General features: G+C 46.7%; 1 protein-coding gene and 1 pseudogene across 2 annotated transcripts in view; both read left to right on the top strand.

The window, feature by feature from the left end:
* Nucleotides 1-18,666, top strand: part of PDPR (pyruvate dehydrogenase phosphatase regulatory subunit) — a 567,407-nt gene that overhangs the window by 179,924 nt on the left and 368,817 nt on the right. The gene's annotated exons all lie outside the window — the stretch shown is intronic.
* Nucleotides 5,665-7,382, top strand: LOC146773070 (28S ribosomal RNA; annotated as a pseudogene).

The raw sequence follows: 18,666 nt of genomic DNA, 5'->3' as shown, positions 1-18,666 counted from the left end.
GGAAGCCATTCTCGCTGCTGGGGGGGGATAAGAGGGTGTAAGTTCGTATTATGCACCCACCAGTCCGCTACCCCCCCCCCGTGATCCTCGGTCCCTGCTCCGTCACACACCTCCCCCCCTGGATTCTCCCGATCGGGGAGAGGAGGGTATCGTGATAGAAAGTCAGCATTGTTATTGTCCCTCCCCTTACGGTGTTTTACCACAAAAGAAAAAGGTTGTAATGACAGAAACCAACGAAGAATCCTCTGGTTCTGGCTTTTGTTTCTGTACATCCATTTTAAGGGGGGCGTGGTCTGTGTATAGGACAAAAGGTTTACCTTCCAGGTAGTAACTCAGTTTTTCAATAGCCCATTTAATGGCCAGGCATTCGCGTTCAATCGTGGGATACTTGATTTCCCGGGGAAACCACTTTCGACTTGCGTATAGCAAGGGGTGTTCCAACCCATCCCCCCCAATCTGTGAGAGGACCGCCCCGATCCCTGTATTGGAGGCATCGGTGGCTACAATAAAGGGTTTGTTGAAGTCAGGGGAAATTAGGACAGGGGTTGTGGTTATGGCCGCTTTTAAGTCCTGGAAGGCCCGTAAAGCACTCTCACTCGGGTGTGTTAGCCTACTGATGGGGCTGTTTTTCTGAAGAAGATCGGAACAGTGGGGAGGCTAATTCGGCAAACTGTGGTATGAACCGCCGGTAGTAACCTATAAGACCAAGGAACCCTCTAAGCTGTTTTTTTGTGGCCGGAAAGGGAGTTTTGGTAATCGCTCTCACTTTTTCGGCTTGGGGAGCTATAACGCCATCACCAAGGACATACCCCAGGTATTTGACCTTATGGAAGGCGGCTTTCGATTTCTTGGCATTGATGTGTAGGCCCGCTTGTCTAAGGGCACTCAATATGGTCGTTAGATGGTGTTGATGTTGTTCCCAGGTGGTGCTATATACCACAATATCGTCCAGGTAGGCTGAACTAAAGGATATATATGGTTGGAGTACCGCATTCATTAACCGTTGAAAGGTGGTCGGGGCCCCGTGGAGGCCGAACGGTAACACGGTAAATTCGAACAAACCTTGATCTGTGGCGAATGCGGTTTTCTTTCGATCCGCTTCCTTCAGGGGCACTTGCCAGTAGCCTTTGGTGAGATCGAAGGTCGTGATGTAGCTGGCATCCCCTATCCTCTCTATGAGTTCGTCCACCCTTGGGATAGGGTAAGCATCGAACGTGGATAACTCATTTAACGCTCGGAAATCCATACAGACCCGAGTGGTTCCGTCCGGCTTCGGGATCATCACAATGGGTGACGTCCACTCGCTGGTGGATGGTCTAATAACTCCGAGTTGTAACATGTTGGTGACTTCTTTCCTTATGGCTTCTCTCCTGGCAGCCGGGATTCTGTAGGGTTTTTGCCTGATTATCTTTCCGGGGAGGATATGGATTTGATGTTCTATCAGCTGGGTCCTCCCTGGTTTATTGGAGAAAAACTCCTCAAAAGGTTTCAATGTTTCTGCCAGGTCCTGTTGCTGGGATCTGGAAAGGTCAGGATTTACTACTAATTCATGAACCGTCGATTCCTTAAGGGAGGGGGTCGGCACTAAAAAATGGGCAGGTCTGGGTAGGGGTCCAATCCATTTTTTAAGCAGGTTTATGTGATAGTTCTGTATTTTGGAGTTCGTCATCCGTATCCCATATGTAGTGTTGCCTATCACCTTCTCCACTTGAAAGGGGCCCTGCCATTCTTTTGTGAATTTGCTACTGGTGGAGGGAAGCAAGATCAACACCCAGTCTCCCTTCTGTAGTCTTCTTAACTTGGTTCCTTGATCATAGTACCTTTTTTTGTTTTTCTTGGCTCCTTTCCAACGTGGCGTGTGCCATCTGTCTTAATTTTCCTATCTTGTTCTTCAGTTGGATCGTATAATCGAGTAGAGTACAATGGTCCTGTCTCTCCTCAGTTTCCCATGCGTCCTTTGTCATTTCCAATAATGATCGTGGCTGCCGTCCGTATAGGAGTTCAAACGCCGAACAACCTAGGCTACTCTGTACCTGGGATCGTAGGACGTATAATGCCAAAGGAAGTAGTTTGTCCCATTCTCGGCCTTCCACTGCCAACATTTTTTTGAGGGTACTCTTCAGGGTGCGGCTGTATCTCTCGACTAGTCCGTCGGTTTGTGGGTGGTACACCGAGGTCCTCAACTGGTGGATGTCTAAGGTTTGGCATACCTCCTTCATCAGGCGGGAAGTGAACGGAGTGCCCTGGTCTGTGATACCTTCCTTGGGAAACCCCACTCGTGAAAAAAGCTCTATGAGCTTGTCAGCCACGTTTTTGGTGTTAGGCTTCGGAAGGGGGTAGGCCTCCACAAAACGGGTGGCATAATCCACAATCACGAGAGCGTGTAGATGTCCTTTCCGAGTCCGGGGAAGTGGTCCAATTAAATCCATTCCCACCCTTTCAAAGGGGACTCCTATGATTGGTAGCGGGCGGAGAGGAGCCGGGGGAGGCCGATAGGAGTTCTTCTTCTGGCAGGTTTCGCAGGACTGACAGTGTCGTTCAATATCCCTATAGATTCCTGGCCAGTAAAAGTGTCGTAAGATACTGGAGGTAGTCTTCTCTTTGCCCGCATGCCCTGCCGTTAAATGGGTGTGTGAAAAAAACAGGACCTGTTCTCTAAACGACTGAGGTACCAACAATTGTAGGGGCTCGTTCTTCTTGCCCTCCCTATATAACAGGTCGTTCTTGATAAGAAACCTGGGGAATACTTCTTCAGTTCTGGTTGTATTCTGATGGGCTTGTTCCCATGCATTAAAAAGGGTTCGGTCATTGGCCTGGGAAAACCTAAAACTGCGGTCGATAATCCAGGGGTCTGTAGCTAACAGGGTCGGAGCGGGTCTTTTCCTTTCTTCCTTCTGTTCCCTCAATTCCTCCCTGAACAGTGACATGAACCCGGGATTGTCCACCCCAAGAATGACGTCCTCGGGTAAGGTGTCTACCACCCCTACTCTCACTACCTGAGTGGGATGGTTGTGTGGGGTAATCGGGACTCGGGCCAAGGGGTAGGGCTTGACATCTCCATGTATGCATCTGATTAGGACAGTGTTGTTTTGCAGATATTGGTCGGGAAGTACTAGGGCCCTCTTTACCACTGACTGTCTGCAGCCGGAGTCTAACAAGGCTTTTACCATCTTTTGATTTATAGTTACCCTTGCGTAATATGAAGGTCCAAACTCTGCAGAATACAACACAGCCTTTGGCAGATATCCGACCTCCATGGGCTCTTCATGTCTCTTTTTAGGACAAAGGCGGGCGATATGCCCCCATTCTCCGCAATCATAACACTGGGGCCCCGTATGGATCCCAAGTCCACTTTTCCCGTTCTGGGGCGAACTATCTCCGGGAAACTTTTGACTTTCTTCTCTGTCCTTGTCGGCGGTCCCGGTTTGTGGGTTTTCTCATACTCCAGGGCGGGGTGTCGGGGTTGGGCCCTACTGAACTGGGTAGCCATTTCGATGGTTTGGGCTACCGTTAAGTTGGGATGCTGTTTCAGCCACCGCTGAGTCCCATATGGTAAGGCCTCTAGAAATTGTTCCAAACAAATTCGGGACATTATCTCTTCTTTAGAACTGGAGTCCGGTCGCAACCATTTTTCCGAGGCCATTTTGAGGCGAAAGTATAAAGTTTTTGGGTTCTCCCCAACCATACCTCTCTCCTTGCGGAACCCCACTCTATACGCCTCTGCGTCTAATCCGAGGTGTTCCAGGATAACCTCTTTTATCACAGAATAGGGAGTGGTCCCTGTTGGGTTTGCGGCTTGGTAGGCTGCCTGGGCTTCTGCGGACAGAAGGGGGGCCAAGAAGAAGGGCCACTTGTCCTCTGCCCATCCACAGGCTCGGGCCGCCCTTTCAAAGTTAGTCAAAAATGCGTCCGGGTCTTCTCCCGGGACATACTTTTGCAGGGCGATTCCTGAGGGATGAGGACTGTGCGGTCTCGTGAGTGGTGTCTCGGTGGTGACGGGGCCTTTTTGTAGGGCTTCGAATTGCGCCGCCATGGTGTTGTGAAAGGCCTCCCGGTCAGCCTGGACGGAGGTCATCTGACGTTCCACTGCCCATCCGAGTTTTTCCTGACATTGCACCAAATGCTGTATAAGGGCCTCCATCTGGTAGCAGGTGGAGTAAGATGGAATGAATCCCACTTCTGACACCAGTTGTGGCGACTGGTCAGGGATAGACAGGACTCGAATGGTAGGTACGGTAGGTTTTATTGAAAGATAGCTTTTCTTTCTACTAGTCTTTCTTTCCTTGGGGTCCGTGATGAAGGGTTTCGTGTTTTCTTCTCCCTCTTTCCCGTCTGCTTCAGGCTTTCGTGGGCGTCAGTTTGGATCGTCACTGGTTCTCCCCCACTCGGACAGGATGGGTCCCAGAAATAAAAGAAAGAAAAAGGATCGTTCAGGAGAATATTCTCTCGTGAGGAGGTACACCCTAAAACCAGGGCCGGGGGTGAGGGACTACCATAATAGTGTGTCAACGTGCCACTCAATACGTGCTACACCTCCGTGTGCGGGTTCGTAGTGTAGGTAGTGCGGGTTTCTGCTCAGGTGGGGTGATTTGGGGGAACACGGGTCACACAGGGGGATTGGTTGGTTTCTTCCCTCTGCCCATCCACCCTGCCATACGCCCTCGTACCTGTTCCAGCCACACCCCTCCCCTGGGAGTGTGGCGGGGCGCTTCGCGGTGTCCTGAGCCTCCTGGCGTATTCCGTCCGTCTTCGCTCCTCTCCCTTTCGTCGTCCTCCGGACCGGATCTCTCCTCCTTTCCTCTGGACGCCTCCTCCAAGTCGCTTCGCTCTTCCCGTCCACCGCTTTCCTCCTCGCCTTCGTTCTCCTCACTCCTTTCCTCGCCTCAAATAGTCTCCTAAACTCCTCCGGGGATCGCCGTCCGTCCTGTGCTGACTCTCCTTCCTTTTTGACGTCTCGCGCGTCACGACGTCACTCATGGGCGTGTACCAGCTGTCATCGGGATTCCACTTAAAGGGCCCGGCGTCGTCCGTCTCTAGAGGGCTTCCCCTGTCCGGTGACGGAAGCCATTCTCGCTGCTGGGGGGGGATAAGAGGGTGTAAGTTCGTATTATGCACCCACCAGTCCGCTACCCCCCCGTGATCCTCGGTCCCTGCTCCGTCACACATCGACATTTTGAACGCACCTTGCAGCCCCAGGTTCCTCCTGGGGCTACGCCTGTCTGGGGGTCGCTTGATTGTCAATCGCCCCGGGGCTTCCCCGGGACGCGACTGGGGCAATCGCAGGGTTAGCTCGGCTGCCCTTTGTCCCTCCACAAGGTCAGACCCCCTATCACCTATAGCAGGGTCCCTCACCGGGTCCAGCCGCGAGGTACACCACCGGCGCGTCTAGCCCCGCTTCCTCGCCTTGGCGAGGGTGGGGGTAGGCGACTGGTCCCTGGCTCGCCCCGGATGCCTTGCGTGGCTGTCTGTGTTGTCCAACCGGCTGCCCGCGCCCATGTGCCTTGAGTGCCCACCTTCACGGCTGGCTTCCTGGGGAGGGCGAACCTCCTCCAGGTCCGATCTGGGTAAACAGGGCGCACGCTGCCGGGACGCCAGGCCCCTGCTCCAGCAGGGGCCTGGCCTTCCCCGGCGGCTCCCCCGACTCATCGACGTTTTTTCCGACTACGACCTCAGATCAGACGTGGTGACCCGCTGAATTTAAGCACATTACTAAGCGGAGTAAAAGAAACCAGGATTCCCCCAGTAATGGCGAGGGAAGAGCCCAGCGCCGAATTCCCAGCCAGCGGCAGGAGCGGGAAATTTGGTGTACAGAAGACGTACTCCCCGGCGTCGCTCAGGGGGCCCAAGTCCTTCTGATCGAGGCTCAACACGTGGACGGTGTCAGGTCGGTAGTAGCCCCCGGCGTGCTGGGATCGGGTTCTCTCGGAGTTGGGTTGCTTGGGAATGCAGCCCAAAGCTGGTGGTAAACTCCATCTAAGGCTAAATACGGTCACGAGACCGATAGCCAATAAGTACCGTAAGGGAAAGTTGAAAAGAACTTTGAAGAGAGAGTTCAAGAGGGCGTGAAACCGTCGAGAGGTAACCGGATGGGGTCCGTGCAGTCCCCCCGGAGTATTCAACACGGCGGGAAGGTCGGTGGCCCAGGAGTTCCAGATCCCTTCTGCGGGACTGGCGCCTGGGCCCTACCCAGCTCCCACAGGGTGCAGTTCCTCCGCGGCGGTGTGCTGCGACCGGCTCAGGGTCGGCTGGGAAGGCTTAGGGGTGGCAGGTGGCCCTCAGCTTCGGCGGAGGGTGTTACAGCCCCCCTGGCAGCAGCTTCACCATGTCTGTGGGGCCGAGGGAGATTCGACCGCCTTTGTGCCCTCCCCGGGCACCTGCTCCCGGCCGCCCCGTGGGGCGCGCCAGGGGCGGGAAAGGGGGGACAGGGCCCCCTGCTCCAGGCACGACTGTGCTCAGTGCACCCTGACCACGTTGCGTCACCGGGCTGGGAGGCCACGCCAGGCGCCAGGGGTCTGCAGCGATATCAGTTACCCACCGGACCCGTCTTGAAACACAGACCAAGGAGTCTAACACGTGCGTGAGTCGGAGGGCCGAGCGAAACCCTGTGAAGGTGAGGGCTGGCGCGCGCCGGCTGAGGTGGGATCCCGCCTGCTCCGTCGGGGAGGTGGTGCATGAGCGTGCGTGATAGGACCTGAAAGATGGTGATCTATACCTAGGCAGGGCGAAGCCAGAGGAGACACTGGTGGAGGTCCGTAGCAGTCCCGACGTGCAAATCTGTAGTCTGTCCTGGGTATAGGGGCGAAAGACTAATCGAACCATCCAGTAGCTGGTTCCTTCCGAAGTTTCCCTCAGGATAGCTGGCGCTTGGAGCCCCCAGATTTATCTGGTTAAGCGAATGATTAGAGGTCTTGGGCCAAAACGATCTCAACCTATTCTCAAACTTTAAATGGGTAAGTAGCCCGGCTCGCTGGTGTGGAGCCGGGCATGGAATGTGAGTGCCTAGTGGGCCACTTTTGGTAAGCAGAACTGGCGCTGCGGGATGAACCGAACGCCGGGTTAAGGCGCCCGATGCCGACGCTCATCAGACCCCAGAAAAGGTGTTGGTGGATATAGACAGCAGGACGGTGGCCATGGAAGTCAGAATCCGCTAAGGAGTGTGTAACAACTCACCTGCCGAATCAACTAGCCCTGAAAATGGATGGCGCTGGAGCGTTGGGCCCATACCTGGCCGTCGCCAGCGCTGAGAGCCATGGGAGCTAAGTTGCGACGAGTAGGAGGGCTGCTGCGGTGCGCACACAAACCCGGGGCGAGGGCCCGGGTGGAGCCGCCGCTGGTGCAGGTCTTGGTGCTGTTGCAGGGATTCTGCTCATGCACAGAACTATGCGCAGGAAACTAGGACCTCGGTGTATTGTGGTGTATCAAAAAAGCCACCTCCGTGCCCAGAACCCCAATCCGACTAGCATTAGTGTCTCATTCGTTGTCCGTACTACAGCGAAGCTACCAATGATTAGACAACCTAAAACATGCAACGTAGTAAACTCTCAGGAATAGTGGGAAACAAGAACACTCTTTCGCTCACACTCATACTTGTCCACAATATGAGTAATCAGAGACACTGTATAGTTTAAAATGTTTATTTTTAACTAATGTGCTCTAAGATGCAGTACTCTAGCCAATGCGAGCAGCATAATGCATAAAAACAATATAACTAGCATTGTTACAATTCCATAAAGCACAAAAGAGGAAATCATATTATAATGAAAGTGGAAACAGGACTATAGCTCATTTTACCACCTTCCCTGTGTTTATGAGCTAGTTTAGAATAATTATAGAAGACCTCTGGGCTTTGTCAGCGAGACCCCATACCTACGAGATCAGATGCAGTGAATTACATCTCAGGATCAGCACAGCTCTTCTATGTTGGAAAGGTTTTCTCAAAGTGCCTTCTCATGCATGTAATGACATATTGAAAGCACCTGAGTTGTGCCACTGTGCTGTGCTTCATGTTATGTCTATGTGCGTGGAACTGACCAAAGTGAATCAACAGCATACATTGTTATTCGACCTTGAACAGGCTGTACAGACAGAGGTCGCAGTGCCCCGCTGGATATGTGAAAGATAGACAGTTCTCATGTGAAGCAGCTTCAGCAAAGTATTTCACGAGAACAGAGCCATGTAGTGTTGTGCGCAAAAATGCGGCAGAATGGCAGCCAAGATTATACTACTCATGCTAACTTGGCAATGTCTGTTGTTAACCCCATTTCCTCACTACACCCTCTCCTTGGTCAGACCAACGGACTGTGGACTCAACAGAACAGAGTTCAACAACGAGTGAGCAAGAATTAAGAGCAGCAGTCATATTTGGACAAAGAGTCAAATTGTGCACTAATTTGTGTATTAAAAAAAAATCCATTTAGGGAGAAAGAAGTGGGCAAGAAACCATTACAAAAAATATCCGGCAGATGATGGAATTCATCCAGGTTAATCTATTAAGGTGTATGAGCAGTAAGTTGCAACAACCTCCAAGAGGAAGTCATTGATATTGTCAGAAAAGAGAGTAGCCATCCATTCAAGCAAAGAGAATGAACATTCATGTTCATCAATAATGGGAGCTTCTAGCACCATCAGTGGACAACTTGCATGTACCTCAAGAAAACCTTGTTGTAGGAAATCATGTGCAGCTGCACAGATATCCCATTCCTCTAAAACTCCAAGGGCAGCTGCGCAGGCCATAATCCTCTCACCAGAACATTCCAGCTCATGCGCCACTAGAGGACTCATTAGCAGGTCATAATCTGGGGCAGGAGACGCCATATTAGGAGAGGCAAAGATCCAATGCCCATTCGAACGAACATTCCAGGGAGTGGAAGACTGGTTGCACGCAAGTGAAATAACCAAAACGGAAGAAGAAACCATAAGCCACGCTCAGAGTGGCCAGTGGCAAAGTACCGTAGCATTCAAGCATATGACTACGAAGCAGCAGCAGCCGGTCCCGGCTGTTCGGTGCCACAGGAAGAGCATCCATTCCAGAGCAAGCAAACTAACAGCAGGACTCCAGCGGCTAGTGCAAGTAACAGCGGCAAGCCACCGAAGATGCTGGAAAAAATAGAATGAATAAATAAATGATGGTATTACACCAAATATAGTTTGAAAAGAGGTCACAAGGCCAGAGCCCACAACTTTAAAAAAAATGGGCAATGCCTGTTGTGTTAGAAGCATTGAAGATAGTGTGAATCAACGCCCCAAAATGTAGTGGGAGATCGGTATTAAGGAGCGCATGTACCTCTGTGCGGGTGTTAGCCACGTGAAGGACGAAGGTCTCACGGGCAGATGTGAGAGCAACTTCTTTTTGGGACAACAATCCTCTTATTCTGCTCAATTTGTTGAACTCTGCCTTCAAGGTCGGAATGGAAGGTCAAATCGAGATGTCGAGCCTCCCATGCAGGGGTGGAAAAAGCACATTTTTACAGCAAACCACACTCTGCGAGACTGTTACAATGTAAGGGATGCCAGCAAGCATGCCACAGCAATCTTCATTATTCAAAAGAAAATGGCTACCGTTTGCTAGCAGGGTAAATGTAGGTGTGTTAGCTGGTACTGGATGACCCTTCAAAATACACGCCAGATTAGGCGCCGATAAATTACATGCGCCGTGCAATTGTATATTCTTACACACAAGAGAATGATCAGGCGAGGAATCACATGATTCCCCAGTGAGATACACCTCTGTCATCCCGCAAGCGTCTGTATGTGAATGTTAAAGACCACGCCTTGTGAAGAAATGCACTACCTAAGGGTTCATAGCGTCCCAAAGGGTAATGTTTCATACATGAACTAAATTTAAACAAGGAAAATGGCAAAGTTATCACCCTATGTACGAGCCACACTGCAGAATTAGTTTCAGCAACTGAAAAAGGCAAAGGTTCTAATTTTTCAATATGTAACATGGTATATGTGGAATCCTTCAAGGACATAGACTGTTGTCTGTCTGTCAAGTCAAATGGCGTAAATAACGACGTGTTCATGTAATCCCATGGAACCTTTCCCATTTTTGAAGTTTGCAATGTCCAGACAAACTCCATATTCGAACGCAATTGATTTTGACCACGATACAAAATAGATACTTCATCATGAACAATATCCACAATAGATGAAACAATATTGTCCAATGACGGGAAGAAAGAGTATTAATACTATTCTCAACAACAGCAAGCACTTTTTCTAAATTAGCTTGGTCTATTGCCCTTAGACGTGAAGCAGCTTCAATTTGGGACAGCTTCCAGATTTCATTGTAAGTGGCATTAATATATCTTTTTGATCTAGGACTAGCAGGCCCTTTTATAAAATCAGTCACGTCAACGTCACCTGATAACGACAAATGGCGTTTAACAGACGTAAGGGTCGAGTGTTGCAACCAATTTTGACATAATTTTCCTACTGAATAGGTAGTAACTGAATGAGAGTCAGAAAAACGTGGATCCGGTCGATCCTGTATGTATCCTGGGGCCTTGCCTAGAAAACGGCGTTGGCAAGAATCTGAACTTGTTTGCCAAACCAACCAACCCTGGGGGTCCAGACTATAGAGATATTAAAAGTATTATTGGGAAGCAACAATTGCACATCTTCAATGGCCAAATCAGTATGATTTTCCCAGGTGTCATAAGGAGCCATTGTAGGTATTTTAGGTGCATTCATTTGTTTTGCACCTGCCAGAATTTAGAATCCCAAACAGACTTCATATCTACAGTATCATTCCATAGCCCATAGCCACCCACTGCCAGTTGATCAATAAAGGATTTGGAATACACTAATTTTGTGTGGGTGAACATGACCTTAGAAGTGGACGTATTATTAAATTTAAAATAAAATTAACCCGGGTTGGAAATATTGAAATCAGTGAAATATACACATTTTTTCAAAAGAGTTTTCAAACTACCTTCAATGGGAGCTGGGCAATGTTCCCATTGTGTGTAATTAAAAAAAATTCTAAATGTATTAGCTTTATGCAGGTAATGATGGCCAAAATGCTGGTAACCAAAAAAATCAGCATAATTTGCAGTATTTAAGTAGAAATCTTCAGCATCAAATCCAGCATACTTTAAATCAGAAAACAAAGATTCAACAGCTTGTACGTCCCAATCATCAGAGCGTATATTCTGTTTCACTACATCCCCCATAGAAACAAGAAGTACAGTGGGAACATTAACCACCTCTGTGGGGCCATGAATTTGGAAGTTCACTGCACCCCACACTATTCCATCCGCAACTTGCCAGGCAGAGATGTTGACCAAAGTCTAGTCCCTTTTCATGATGTGTGATAAGTGTGCTGCCAAAGTTCCATCAATTATTTTACCTGCAGAGCGTTCGGTGAGGTAATGACCATTAATTAAAAAGAAATAAAATGTCACAAATCTAATCAACTTGATCAAAAAAATGGCAATGAGCACCAGCCAAATATATGTCCCAAGTAGGAACCAAATAATTTCTTCTAAACCATGTGGCAAAAATAGAAAATTTGGAGGGGGGGACTCGATGACGTGGAGTCAGTCAAAGGTAAAATGCGACTGGTTCAGTGTGTTTTCTTGCAATCCAGGCAATGACTCTCTAGCAGGATACGTATATTCAGTTTCTTCATGAAGACTGCAAGCCGGAGGGTTTAACAAAGGATCAGTAACAGTGGTCATCTCTATGGCAGTGTCAGGCCTGATGTTGCTGGAATTGGCCAAGACTGTATTCCTGGATATTGTTGGACAGGAAACAGCAGGTGTCATACTATGTAGAATCGGCCAGACGTTGTAGTTTGACATTGTCCACTGAGATGTATCTGTTATCTTTGCGACCAGGAAGTGGTGGTAAAATGACTTTACGAGTACCCTTCACGCCAAACACTTGGACAGGTGCACGATAAGAGGGGCCAAATTCTTTCTTGTTCTCCACCTTCTCACGGATCAGGTCTCCGATCTTAGGTAGCCAGCCGACTACCGGAATCTGCAGCGCCACTTCAGTGGCGGAGGGTAAATGTTCCTTTGCAAGACCGTCTCGAGTCTCTTGTAGTTTCTGTAACACATCAGAATGATTATCTACGTCAAAGGATGCGGCTGTAGCCGCCATGTCTAGACCATCAAGGTCCAGAACAAATATCTGCATGCCAAAGAGCATTTCGTATGGGGCCGCCCAACCAGAGGTCTTCTAGGGAGATTATTTAGTGCACTTTGTACGCTATACAACTGGGCGAACCAGTTTCTGCCAGTACCTATAACTCTAGCTGTCAGGGATTGCTTTAAGCCACGGTTCATACGCTCCACAACTGAGTTGCCCTCAGGCCTGTATGGAGACGAAAATTTGACTTGCACCCCCGAAGACCTCATGGCATCCTTGTACGCCTTAGAGGCGAACGCGGGGCCCTGGTAAGAATGAAAGGTGCGACATGCAAAAATTCCCACAAAGACACGCAAATCCCTGATGAGAGTTTGTGCATCAGCACTGCGTTGTGGCCAAACCCATAGAAAACGTGTGCACTAATCAACTGTGACCAAGATAAACTTATACGCAGTATCTGAAGAAAATGGACCGCAGTGATCCAAATAAACACAACTGAATGGTTTATTAGAAATGTACAGCTGTGTTTGTGGCGGGCGTGCTGCCTTTGAAGGTTTAATCTGCTGACAAATGTCACAAGAAAGCACATAATTACGGGTTTGTTTATATAAACCACGCCACCAGTAACGTTGCTGTAAGATCGAGACAGTCGCCGAAATGCCTGCATGAGCTGATACCATGCCTTCGTGCGCAGCAGTTATCAAAGCTTGTCTGCGGTCCTGGTTGGGAATTAACCTGTCACCAACTTCATTCTTTCTCACATAGGGAACTTTATCGGGACTTAAATGATGAGTATTTTGAATGGAAACCCTGTGGTTACTTACTTCCCTTCTCTGTAGCAGCTGTAGCTGCCAAGATGTCCTCATCAATCTTAGTCATGGATCTTCTAACTGCTGCTACTGAATAAGTGGCTACTGCCGTTTTAGCTGCTTCGTCAGCCAAACTGTTACCAACCGCGTGTACTCCTATGTGCTGGTGGCCAAGAGTATGAATTACTTGTGTGAGAGGCAGACGTTCTTTAAGCTCTGCGACTCGAACCCAAAGCTAATTGTGCTGCCTTTAGAATCACGATTAGTCATTCTGAGACCAAAAGAATAAGTTGTCATTAAAAGACTGAACACAGTAGTAAGAGTCACTTACGATTAAAGTAGTCATATTAGGATCAGCAAACTCCAGTGCTAGCACCAGAGCACGTAGTCCGCCAACTGGGCGGTACAGTCCCCTAGTGCCTGCGTGTGCACGACACTGGACTTTCACCATAGTACCCGCCACTATTGCGCAAGCTGCTGAGTAAGAATGTTTTGATCCGGTCGCCGGTTGCGCAGAACCATCGGTGTAAATGATACAATGGTAGTCCTTGAGTGGGCGCATAGATAGAGGAGCAGGATTAACAATTTCATACTGTAAGAATTCCTGAGTTTGCAACGAGGAGTCAAAAATATAGGTGACATTAAATGATGTCAACGAAGTTGCCCATTGTATCCAACGCCGATGTAAAGCTTTTGAGTTTGGTACGCTGGCTCTCGTTACAGCTTCAGAGCAGGATATGGTGTTACAACCATCATGCGTCTTCCTTGCGCCAGTTTACGTTCCCTTAGGGTCGCCATCTGGACAGCGTTTAATACTTTGTCAACTGTCGAAAAATGCAGTTCAGCCGAAGTGTACAAATGTGACTTGTAAGCAATAGGTACTGTGTCACCTTCATTAAACGTCAAGTAGGTGAAACCCACTGCCCCTGACACAATTCTTATCACTAGGTTTGTGTGGTTATCACGTGTTAACAAGTATTTAGATCCAATAAGATCAGACTGCAAGGATTGCAGAATAGCTGAATATTCCGGAAGCCAGCAGCTTTTGTAAAGGTAGGTTGTATCAAGGCATACAGCGGCTTGATACGCTGGGCATAATCGGGAATGTAAGTTCGTACAAAGTTTAAAAATCCCAGCAAAGACTGCAATTTTTTCAGGGTTGTAGGAGAGCGCAAACGTGCGCATTTCTCCAAGAAGTGAGGCGCCAGGCCTCTTCCTTCATTATTGATCTCCTATCCCAGGAACAACACTGTGTACTCTGCAATGTGTGATTTTGCAAAGTTAAATTTGTAACCGTAGTCTGCAAACAAAACTATGATGCGACCATAATTCATCGTCCGTGAGATAAATATCATCAGCGTACGAGTACCCATCAGGGTCTATGTCGTCTAACAGAGATACAACACGTGCGGCAAAAACGCCCGGTCTGTTTCTGTAGCCCATGGCCAATCTTGTAAATTGTTTTTGTTTACCGCCCAGGGTGAAGGCTGTCCATTGACTACTTATAGAAGATAGATTGTGGCTAAAAAAGCCATTGGAAATATTGAGTGTAGTTTTATATTTTTTACGCACAAGACTGTCTACGAGTCCTGAGCTATGGGTATTCTAAACCGCACAGTTACGACAATGAGAGTTCAAATGTCGGTAATCCAAAACTAAGCAGTACGACCCATCTGGTTTAGTTACTGAAAAAAAGAGGGTTATTCATCTGTGACACACCTGTCTCAATTACTCCTTGATACTCCAATTGTTCAAGAATTTTAGAAACGGGAGCTTTTGCTTCCCGCCGGAGTTGATATTGGGGTTGTGGCTGTGGCATAGACTGCAATGGTGTCTCATGAGGCGGAGAGGTCTTATCCCAGCCCACCTGAGTACGGTACAGAGCCGGTGCAAGCACCAAAGCCCACTCTTCTGCAAAAGCCATTGCTTGCTCCTTGGCTACATTGTGTGAAAAACTAGGGAGGATTGCCTCCTCCCCCCTCGGAGCTGTTAAAACAAAAGGCAGGGGCCAGTCTGCCTCCGCTAACAAGATGTCATACGAAGACATCAGATTTTCCCAAAAAATCCCTTTAATAGCACGTTGTATATCACCTTCAATTAAAAGTACAATTTCATATAATCTATCAGGGGGAGCCACCCGGGTGTCAGCAGTTTCTATGGATGCAGTGCTTGCCGCACTATGGTAACCTCTGCTGCGCTGTCTAGCAGCATTACTGCCCAAGTTAGATTCTGAAGGCGGGTTCTCACCGTCCGTGGCATATCTTGCTGCTAATGCAGCAACTTTCTTTTTCTGGAACAGAGGGCGTTGACGAGGAAAGTCGTCCTGCTTTCCTTTACCGTCCGTTTGACGAGGTTGCTCGCGTCCTAGCGTGGCACCTCGACCTCTGCCGCGATCCTGGCGATCACCTCCACCGGCTTGTGAGCCTGATGTTTCCTATGAAGAACGAGGAGAACGTTGGTCCGCAAATCATAAGTGCGCTCAGAGGGTTTGGATGCACATGACCCTTGTTTCTGCTGTTGCTTCCCCTGTTTTTTATTTTTCCAATTCTTTTTAGGAACAATTGGACGGTCGTCTTTATTAGACTGCGCCGTCTGAGTTTGCTGTTGTGCCGGTAATTTAGCAAAAGGCTTAAAATCCACACTATTGCGTCCAATGGTCTTATACACATAATATAAACAATGGTTCCATAGGGAAACAATTAGTTTCAATCGCAATAAATCAAAAACCACAGCATTTATACATCAATTGGATAATCAATATTAAACAAAGGATTACAATTTTAGATACAACAATTTATTCTTTATGTTTTCAGTTAAGTATCAACTCATTCACAGATAAACAAAATCCTATACAAGGAATGAAAAGATGACAAAAGGCTGTATATACAATATTTTTGAAAAACGACGCAGTGACCAAGTGAATAAAGTGACTTAGTGCAATGAGTGAAAGTGTAGATATTTACAGTATATGCACGTATTTCCTAAGTGTAACCAAAATATATACAAAATTTCTTATTATGAAAAGTCCTCAGCTTCCTCGTGGGTATGCAATAAACCTTGTAAGGCACATGTCCTATCCTTTTGTTATAGACAAGGAAATCCGATTAAATAAGGGACTGTAGAACCGTCGACGTTTCGACCCTACATCAAACAATAGTTGTAAATAGTCATATCGGGTCTTCTTCAGGACACAGGAGGTGTATAACAGCCTAAACAAAATAGATAGGTATGTATGAATAGTAAATCTCAATGCTGTGATAAAGACTTTGAAAAAGGGAATATTCCCATAGACTCACCTAAGGTGTAGGTGATGGAACAGATGACCCCACAAATATCACAGTTGCCACTTGTTGTCAATCAAAGGGGGACTGCCGGGTGACATATAAGCGAAGTAATAAGAATATATCAGAAACACGAAATGATTTAAGCCATTAATCCAGTAAGAAAATATTCTTTTTAAAGTTTTACCGGGCTCGTAAAGGGTCTTAGCTGCATAGAAGTTCCTCTTAATCTAGCAGGTTAATTTCTTCTTTGTTCTCTGTCTTTATTCTTACCGCTTCACTTAGCGGGACTTTCTCTTGAATACTACAAGTGTAAACCCAAATGGGAATAGTCAGTATGCTATTCATGACGTGCGATAAACAGATAAAACCATTATAGGTTATTAATAACCCAAGTGGTAGCTCACCTGGCTTCAAAGTTGAAACTTTGCGTATACCACTTCAAAAATAGATGCAGCCATCAGGACACGAATTCAACTAAAATGCATAAGCAAGACCTATTTAGTTTCGCAGATTGTTATGCAATTTGCATTCAATTTAGGTCTAATCTGTTAGATAATGGGTGACCTCAGCCATATATCACAAATTTCAAGAGCTCGTTGTTGACTCTATTCACTAAACCTACCGACCATATTTAGTTTCGCAGATTGTTATGTAATTTGCATTAAACTGCGGTCTATTCTGTTAGATAATAGATAACCTCAACAGTAAATCACAAATTACAAGAGCTCGTGGTTGTCTCTATTCACTAAGCCACCTCAACGACTAAATCCAACATATACTATTTAGCACACATTAAAAAGTAAAATCTATTCACATAAAGCACAAAGAAAGATGATTATATTCTCCACGAATGATTTAACTCGGTTATCAATGCATTTACTCGCAAAAGAGGCGACAATCCAATTCCTATCTCGCTGTATACAATTTAAAACACCATTCAGCGGAAAACCAATGTCCATCGAATACATTGAAACTGTTCAGTTATCAGTCCATATATCAGCAAACTACGCATAATATTGAACCAACTAAGCCGCAAGCTTATAGGTGGAATGCGAAAGGTTGGGGCGCCTCGTACCTGATGCTCTTCGATTATTTCTCTCACTCAAGGGGGTTCAATTCATTAGAAGCAGCAAGCCCGAGACACGCGCGTGCAGCAGCTATATTGCTGTTGTCAACAAACATAGAAACGGGACTATTGCTAGCGAAGTCAGCTGACATAGAGACAGCTCTCACGGGGCATGCCGATTCTTCGTACGTGTGACTATTTACAACTATTGTTTGATGTAGGGTCGAAACGTCGACGGTTCTACAGTCCCTTATTTAATCGGATTTCCTTGTCTATTACAAAAGGATAGGACATGTGCCTTACAAGGTTTATTGCATACCCACGAGGAAGCTGAGGACTTTTCATAATAAGAAATTTTGAATATATTTTGGTTACACTTAGGAAATACGTGCATATACTGTAAATATCTACACTTTCACTCATTGCACTAAGTCACTTTATTCACTTGGTCACTGCGTCGTTTTTCAAAAATATTGTATATACAGCCTTTTGTCATCTTTTTATTCCTTGTATAGGATTTTGTTTATCTGTGAATGAGTTGATACTTAACTGAAAACATAAAGAATAAATTGTTGTATCTAAAATTGTAATCCTTTGTTTAATATTGATTATCCAATTGATGTATAAATGCTGTGGTTTTTGATTTATTGCGATTGAAACTAATTGTTTCCCTATGGAACCATTGTTTATATTATGTTGATGAGGCCCAGGTTCCTTGGGTTATAGGGTTACCCCTGTTTCTCTAATTTCTGTCCTGTGCAAGTGCTGGCTTGCGAGGGTTTTTTGAAAATTATCCCTAGTTCTAGTAAAATATGTCAGACACTCTTTCCTATACGGAAGAGTATATAGCAAAATTGATAGCTGAACAAGGGGAAGTAAATGCCTTTGGAGTAGAGTCGTCCGCTATCAATACGACTCTAAATGATAAATTGGTAAAATTGGAACGTTTGGAAAAGAAATTAGTTGGAACACGATTGCATGGACACTTTCTGACTAAGTATCTGCAGGCTAACATTATCCCGAAAGGTCTCCAAATCAGAAACGAACCTGCTATTTTCATTGACATCCCGAAATTTAGGGAAGGCTTTAGTTATATTTCAAATAATTGCTCCAGGTACTGGATGGTACTTGGAGTTGAAACAGCATTGGATTATTCTAAAAAACTAATACAAGAAATCAATGACCTCAAAAGGGAAATAGTAGGAGATAACACATTGACAAACGCTAAAGAAGCCTTGGAAAAGGCAGAAAAAACACTTGCTGAATTCCATACATTTACGTTACATAAAAAGGCAGACAAACTGCAGAAGGATATACAGAATTACGACAAGAAGATCACATATCCATACATTTCAGACGATTACTACCAACAGGACAGTCAAGGATTTTTCACCAACCGTAGCAGACA

This window comes from Triturus cristatus, chromosome 12, assembly GCF_964204655.1.
Source record: "Triturus cristatus chromosome 12, aTriCri1.1, whole genome shotgun sequence".
Lineage (NCBI taxonomy): Eukaryota > Metazoa > Chordata > Amphibia > Caudata > Salamandridae > Triturus > Triturus cristatus.
Note: the sequence above shows the minus strand (reverse complement) of the source record. Positions and strands in the feature narration are given on the sequence as shown.